The 8286-nt window shown below is 48.3% G+C and overlaps 1 pseudogene across 1 annotated transcript; it reads right to left on the bottom strand.

Annotated features, from left to right (window-relative positions):
* Positions 1–697: 697 nt before the first annotated feature.
* Positions 698–1727, bottom strand: LOC103258297 (annotated as a pseudogene). Its single transcript, XR_504172.1, has one exon. The product of XR_504172.1 is annotated as a nucleophosmin pseudogene (transcript).
* Positions 1728–8286: the final 6559 nt, after the last annotated feature.

Here is an 8286-nt window from a genome sequence, read left to right as displayed (position 1 = left end):
TCATGATGCTCGTCCCAGAATGCAATGCACCTGTTGTGACCCATAAGGCCCTTCTCTGTTGGGCTCTGAGTGGCCTCTGCAGGGTCCTTCTCTATCACCACGTCAAGCTTTGAAACACCAAAGTAGCAGGGTGCGGTGGCTCATGCCTGTCATCCCAGTACTTTGGGAGGCTGAAGCCAGAGGATTGCCTGAGCCCAGGGGTTCAAGACCAGCCTGGGCAACTTGGTGAGACCTCATCGCTACAATAAATCAAAAAATCAGGCAGGCGTAGTGGTACACGTCTGTGGTTCCAGCTACTTGGAAGGCTGAGGTGGAAAGATCACCTGAATACAGTAGATCGAGGCTGCAGTGACTGTGAGCATGCCACAGCACTCCAGCCTCGGTGACAGCGTGAGACTCTGACTCAAACAAAAAAATCCCACCAAAATACTCAACCCTCCGTGCCAGACATTGTCAGCTGGCCTCCTGAAGACGTGTGTCTTCCAGCCTCCAAAGTTTTTTTTTTTACTTTATTAAAATGCTGAGTTTATTTCACATGTATATTTTTGTCTACCCGCCATTTCCATGTCTGACCACCACTACTACTATGCACTATCTTAACATTCCATACATAAAACCAAGCAAAGGGTGGAGTTACATCTTTAAAAACCAAACAGGCATTTTGGACAACACATTCTTGGCAATGGAACCTGGACACCATTTATCAAACACGGTAGAGAAAGTTCTCAGTCTGCATTATAAAAGGACAGCCAGATATTAACTGTTACAGAAATGAAATAAGACGGGAAACTTTTAACAACCTGTTTAAACTATTTTCTTAAAGAGATTTCCTCTGCTGCCAGAGATCTTGAACAGCCTCCTGGGCAGTCATCCGAAAGCAATTCTTCACGTAATTGATGAACTTGGCTTCCACCTTGGGAAGAGAACCACCTTTTTCTATACTCGCGTGCATTTTTGCCTTCATGTCTTCAACAGAGCTAGGTTCTTTGGGTGTTTTAGGAGTTTTTCCCTGTTTTTTGATTCTTGACCTTTTGATCTTGGTGTTGATGGTCTTGAGTCTTTTCCGTTCTGGTTTGATGTTTGTGCATTTTAGCTGGAGTATCCCGTACAGATTTCTTCACTGGAGCTTTTCCTTCGGTTTCCTCGTCATCAAAATCATCATCATCTTCAGCAGCAGCAAGCTTTACTTTTTTCTGAGGAACCTTGCTGCCACCTCCAGGAGCAGACCTCTTTCCGGATATACTTCAGCATTTTCCATCCTCACCTTCATCTTCTGACTCTGCATCTTCCTCCACAGCTATAAAGTGCTGTCCCACTCATATGCGCAGGCCCTGAACCACACTTCCACCACAAGATCACGGGCGGTGTTATTTCAGAGCCCCCGAGGGAAACCGTTGGCTGCACAGACAGTTTCAAAGTTGTCAGTGTTACTTCTGTTGGGCTGCTTTCCTCATTCATTGCCTCTGCTTCAACAATGTGCAATTCATCCTTTGCAGCAGCCTCTCAACTGACCATTCTTCAAGATAGCCGGTGCTTTTTCATCATGACCCACCTTAAAGTGACCATCTTTGTCGGCCTTTAGTTCACGACCGAAAAGATAGTCCTGGGGCGTCAGGGGGCTCATGTCCGTGTCCATCGAATCTTCCATGGGGTGGTGGCACGCACTTAGGTGGGAGAGAAGGCGGACGGAGGTAGACAACTACTGCTCCAAAGAACAGCCATGCAGGACAGAACCACACCAGGGCCAAGAGTTTTTAAAAATCAAAAGCTGTAGCCCGGGCATGGTGGTTCACGCCTGCAGTCTCAGCACTTTGGGAGGCTGAAGTGGGAGAATCACTTGGGCCCAGGAATTGGAGACCAGCCTAGGCAGCACAGCGGGACCTCATCTCTACGAGAATTAGTCAGGCGTGGTGTCTCACCCTTGTAGTCCCAGCTACTCAGAAGGCTGAGATGGAAGGATCGCCTGAACCCAGGAGGTTGAGGCTGCGGTGGTCGTGATCGTGCCACTGCACTCCAGCCTGGGCGACAGTCTCTAAAAAACAAACAGACAAAAAATCCCCCCAAACCAGGAGATTTCTCACCAAATTAGATTTGTTATTTCTGGCTTCAAGAGGTACAGAGAGGGATGTCACATTTATGCCTGCAGGTAGACCATCTAAGCAAGCAAATCAGGTCCATTTTCCTAACTTTTACAGGCTTGAGAACAGAAATACTTCTTAGCAACGAGGACAATGGCAAACACATGCTGAACCTTACTGTGGGTCATTTCATGACATGAACTCTCAGTCTTCACCACATTCCTACAAGTTAGGAAACGGTGGCATTTGTCCAGGGTCTGCACAAGTATGGTAATAACTGCCCCAGCGCTGAGCCTCATGGGGGAAGAGGGGGGTGACCAGAGGTGCATTTCCCACAGAGTGGGGTGATCTCTCGGGGCTATAGTTTCCATGTGGGAATGCCAGACCAGTGTGGACCTCTCTCCTCTTGGCCTCAGACCCCCAAGAGTGGCGGAGTGACACAGGACAGACCAGCAGTCAAAGTATGCGGTCTCTTGCTGCTTGGACAGATGCCCAAACATTTGTGTATGCTATAGAACTATGAGATCATGTTCTCTCTAAGCAAATGTTTCTTGGAGCCAAATGGGAGGAAGTATGGGTGTTTTGGGGGCCGACAGGCGTGTCCCAGGGAGCAGGGAAAACTCTCGCTTGGGGTTCTTATAAAGAAATTGCCAGACTTCACCTATGATCCACACCCACGGGAATATTAAGGGACCAGCAGCCGAAAGCGATACAAAATATAAAAAGCACTTGTCCCTTGACCTTGCAATTCCCCTTCGAATGTGTCTTTTTGATTAGAAAAACAATTTTTTTTTGTAGAGACAAGGTCTTGCTATGTTGCCCAGGCTGGTCTTGAGCTCCTGGGTTCAAGCAGCTCACAACTTGGCCTCCCAAAGTGCGGGGATTGCAGGCGTGAGCCACCGTGCTGACCTTGAATGTCTCTTAGAGACACGCTTCTATGTTCACCAAGGTAGCTGTGCCAAGGTATTAATTGCAGCACTAAAGGCAGAAAGAGATTGCAAGGGAACTAACTAGTCCAACGACAGACTAGTTAAATACATATGCATCCACATGGCAGAATATGAGGCTTAAGTTAGGAAGTCTGAGTTAGATACTCAGGATGTGTTGTGGTTAAATGTGTGCGCCCCAGGCTCTACTGCCTAGGTTCAAATCTCAGCCCTGACACTCAGCAGAGCTGTGACCTTGGGCAAGTTACCTAGCCTCTCTGCGCTGCTGTGCTCATATGTAAAAGAGACTGATAGCCAGGCGTGGTGGCTCACACCTATGATCCCAGCACTTTGAGAGGCAGAGGCGAGAGCATTGCCTGAGCCCACGGGTTCAAGACCAGCCTGGGCAACTTGGCGAGACCTCATCTCTGCAATAAATACAAAAATTAGCCAGGCGTGGTGGTGCCCGCCTGTAGCCCCAGTTACTTGGAAGGCTGAGATGGAAGGACTGTCTGAACCCAGCAGGCTAAGGCTGCAGTGGCTATGAGTGTGCCACTACACTCCACCCTGGGTAACAGAGTGAGACTCCAACTAAAAAAAAAAATAAGAGAGAGAATGGTAATTCAGGTAGTAAACACCTCTTCATTTTTGTGACTTTTAAATGAGTCAACACCAGCAAAATGCTTCGGACAGCGCCTGGTACGTGCAATAAGTGTTAGGTTGTGCTGTTGCTACTTGTCATGTCAACTCGTGTGGAATGAACCCTAGGAGACATCAAGTGACACAACTAAGTTGCAGAACAGCGTATGCCACTGTGATGCATATATCATGCTATTGCTCCTACAGGTAAAAGTGGTTATTTGCATGAATATGCCGAGACTACCTCAGGAAAGATGTTCTTCTTCCTAAGCGACTTCCCAACTGCAGCCTAGCATTCTACAGTGTGCGTGCGCGTCTGTGTAGTCCGCTTTGCTGAACTAGTTAGTTCCCTTTCAGTCTCTTGGTACTTAGAATGCTGCAATGATGCTGGACTCGGTGGCTCAGCCTGGAATCCCATGCTTCGGGAGGCCGAGGTGAGTGAGTTGCCTGAGCCCGCGGGTTCGAGACCCGCCTGGGCAACATGGCGAGACCGCATCTCTACAATAAATCAAAAATTAGCCAGGCGTGGTAGCGCATGCCTGTAGTTCCAGCTACTTGGAAGGCCGAGGCGGAAGGATCGCCAGAGCCCAGCAGGTCGAGGCTGCGAGGGGCCACTGCACTCCAGTCTGGGCGACTGAGTGAGACTCCAACTCAAAAAAAAAAAAAAAAGAATGCTGCAACGAATAATACTTTTACATATTTGTGTACACAGACGTATATCTCTAAGATACATTCAAAGGGGGAATCACTGGGCCAAGGGGCATGTGCACTTTATAGTTTTGATAGCTATCAACCATTGGTCCTTTGATTTATTTCTTTATTTTTGTAGAGATGGAGTCTCACTTTGTTGCCCAGGCTGTTGTCGATGTCCTGGCCTCAAGTGAGCCTCCTGCCTCAGCCTTCCAAAGCACTGGGATTACAGGTGTGAGCCACTGTGCCTGCACTTTATTTTTATTTTTTGAGTCTTACTCTTGTTGCCCAGTGCAGTGCGGTTGCCCAGAGGAGTGCAGTGGCACGCTCACAGCCACCGCAGCCTCAACCTACTGGGCTTAGGCGATCCTTCTGTCTCAGCCTTCTAAGTAGCCAGAGCTACAAACGCACACCACCTTGCTTGGCTAGTTTTTTGTGATTTTTATTGTAAAGACAAAGTCTCACCAAGATGTCCAGGCTGGTCTCAAACCCCCGGGATCAGGCAATCCTCTTGCCTCAGCCTCCCAAAGTGCTGGGATTACAGGCTGGGCCACCGTGCCTGGCCATATTTTTATTTTTATTTTAGAGACAGAGTTGTGTCTTGTCTCCCAGGCTGGAGAGCAGGGATGTGATTATGGCTCACTCAAGTCTTGAACTCCTGGGCTCAAGCTATCATCCCACCTCAGTGTCCTGAGTAACTGGGACTACAGGTATAAGCCACTGCTCACGGCCCCATCAGTCCTTTTAAATGTTCAGCTTCCTCACAGGTAAAGAAGCTCATGACAGCTGTTGTCTCTGGAGAAGTTTCCCTTTTTTTTTTTTTGAATTGGAGTCTCACTGTCGCTGGAGTGCAGTGGCATACTCATGGCCACTACAGCCTCAAACTCCTGGGCTCAGGAGATCCTTCCATCTTGGCCTTCCAAGTAGCTGGAACTACAGTCACACGCCACCATGCCTGGCTCATTTTTTGACTTATTGTAGAGATGAGGTCTCGCCAAGTTGCCCAGGCCGTTCTCAAACTCGTGGGCTCAGGCAATCCTCTCGCCTTGGCTTCCCAAAGTGCTGGGATTATAGGCGTGAGCCACTGTACCCAGCCTTTCCTCCCATTTGTAAAATTGATGTTTAACCATGTGTGTATCTAATTTTTCCAAAGAAATACATGTCTATGTCTATTTATGTTTATGTGTATCATAAGAAAAAGGACCAGTGGTTTTACATGAAAAGCTGTGCCAAGTGTTATATTTTGTGAGAAAACCTCACCGGGTGGTCTGCGCCATCTCTGTTGGCCTCAGGTCTCAGCTCCGTCTCAGGCCGTCTCCACTGCCTCCCCACTCCTCCCTGTGGGCTCTGTGGCAGCCAGTTTGTTGCCTGATAGGGTCTTTGGTAGCAGAAACGTTTGTTGCTGGGTACTCAGACTCAGTGTATCTGAAACAGGAGTCTGTCTCCATCCCCAAACCCTCCACTGATGCTTTCCCCTGTGTCTTTTCTTTTCTTTTTTTAGATTAGAAAATACAGTTTGCTTAGAAAGTAAATTAGAGAGAGAGAAAGAGGAGCTGCACCTCCCCAAGGTAGGGGAGGGAGCCAAAGTTAGGAAACATGACCTGGCCATAGCTCAAAGAGCACATGGCCACACCAGAGCTTAGCAAGACAATGGCCTCCCCTGTGTCTTTTCTTATCTCAGGGAGTGATTTCACCACCCCACGCCACTCACCCCCACCACCCGACCCTGTCACCCACTGGGAGTTAGTGGGACTCCCTCTGCCACCCTCGGTCCCCACATGTTACCAGTCCCCAAGTCTCACGGACTTTGCAACCCACATGGCACTTGTATCCTTTCTTTTCTCTTACACACACACCCCTACTTGATTCTTTCCAGATATGGGAAAGGTATAGACAAATGCAAAGAATAATATTACAACCACAGATTCGCCACTCTGAGCTCACAGCCGTGAGTCTTTTATCGTTACTTCTCGTCTGGTCTTTCTTTTTGGAGTCGGCATCTCACTCTGTTGCCTGGACTGGAGTGTAGTGGCACGATCGCAGCTCACCACAGCCTTGCCCTCCTGGGCTTGAGTGATCCTCTCGCCTCGGCCTCCTGAAGTGCTAGGATGTCAGGCATGAGCCACCGCAGCCGGTCATCTTTTTTATGATAATACATGCAGGTCCTTTTCCCACTGTCCCCTCCAATTTAATTCTCCTCTCTATTGTGGTTTTTAAGCCCACCAAACATTTTTTACATACCTACATATTTAGTCATCAAGCACGTATAGGATTACTTTGTATGTTTATAAAAACATACATTTTACTTATTTATGTACTTATGTACATTTTACTTATGTTTGCAGTGGACATCCCACATTTTGTTTGTCCATCACGAATAATACTGCCATGGAAAGGATTCCTGTGAGTTATAGAATCAGAGGGAACTTACTGGAGCATGGGGTATTTGCATTATCACGTTTATCGTCCTTGTGGAATTGCTTTCCACAAACGGCTGAGTCAGTTGACAGCCCCCAGCAACGTACGAGAGCACTGTTTACCTCATGTCTGCTCCAGTATTGGAGCGCACCATCCTTTCTGGCTTTGCAAGTCGGAAGGGTGAACATAGTTTCTCAGTTTTACTTTGCATGCCCTTGATTCTGAGGTTGAATATCTCATCATACATTTTGGAGGGAGCCCGTTTGGATTCTTCTTTTGTTAATTGCCGACTTCTATATTTTATCCATTTTCTACTAAACTGTTCATATTTTGCTTATTGGTTTGTGGAATTTTAGAACATATGTATTTTGAGCACTCACAACTCCCACCCTTCCCACTGCACCCCAGGCAGTTCCCATCAGCCCTTGCTCTCCTGTGACGGCCTTCATGCTGGCCTACTTGCCTGCAGTTGGTCCTTCAATTCATCATTCAAGGATCTTTCTAACAAGCAAACGACTTTCTAATAAAATCTTTCACATGAGTTCTTTCCTTTTCTTTTTCTTTTGAGTTGGGGTCTCATTCTGTAGCCCAGGCTGGAGGGCAGGGGCATGCTCATGGCCACCGCAGCCTCAACCTGCTGGGCTCAGGTGATCCTTCCATCTCAGTCTTCCAAGTGGCTAGAACCACAGGCATGCACCCCCACACCCTGCTGGCTTTTTTGATTTATTGTAGAGATGAGATCTCGCCATGTTGCCCAGGCTGGTCTCGAACCCCTGAGCTCAGGCAATGCTCTCGCCTTCTCCTCCCAAAGTGCTGGGATGACAGGCTTGAGCCACCACACCTGGCTTCCAGGAGACCTTTCGAAGAAGCAAGTCTGAGCATACCACTCCCAAACTCATGACCGACAGGCAAATGCAACAAAAGCAAAAACATCGTCATCATCAACAACAAAACCAAGCAAAACCCCCCAAGCAAACTTCAGAACCTGCAACGCGAGTCACCCATGCCGTGCTCCCGCTCCACCGTGCTGGGTAGTCATGCACGGGTAGTCATGCGATTCCCCTCATGCCGGGCGCTGAGAGTGGGGGCGTTACTGGCCGTTCCTTGACACACCAGCCGCACTCGTGCTTCTGGGCTTTCGGGCAAGCCTTCCGAAGTGCCTCTCATCCTCCTGGTAAACATTGCCCTGGCATTCCTGAAGGAGCCTGGTGGCTCCTTGCTCAACTTTTATACTCAGGATGACACCACTGATCTGTGTGGCCTCCAGCTGAAGTGACTTCCTGTGTACATGTCTTCTCTCGAGACCGCCAGCTACCACGGGGCTGGGCTCTGTCTGTGGCTCTCAAAGGGTAGCATGGCGGAGGGGTGAGGACTGTGGGCTCTGAAGTCAAGCCGCCCAGGCTTGAATCTAAGCTCTGTGACTGTTCTGGAAGGTGCCTAGCCTCTCCACGTCTTCACCTCCTCTTTCGTAAATTGGAGATTGTGATAGCATGTGTCTCATTGGCTTTTTTTTTTTTTTTTTTTTTTTTTTTGAG

The sequence above is a fragment of the Carlito syrichta genome, unplaced genomic scaffold (assembly GCF_000164805.1).
Source record: "Carlito syrichta isolate Samal-C Ts95f unplaced genomic scaffold, Tarsius_syrichta-2.0.1 Scaffold302054, whole genome shotgun sequence".
NCBI classification, from domain to species: Eukaryota; Metazoa; Chordata; class Mammalia; order Primates; family Tarsiidae; genus Carlito; species Carlito syrichta.
Note: the sequence above shows the minus strand (reverse complement) of the source record. Positions and strands in the feature narration are given on the sequence as shown.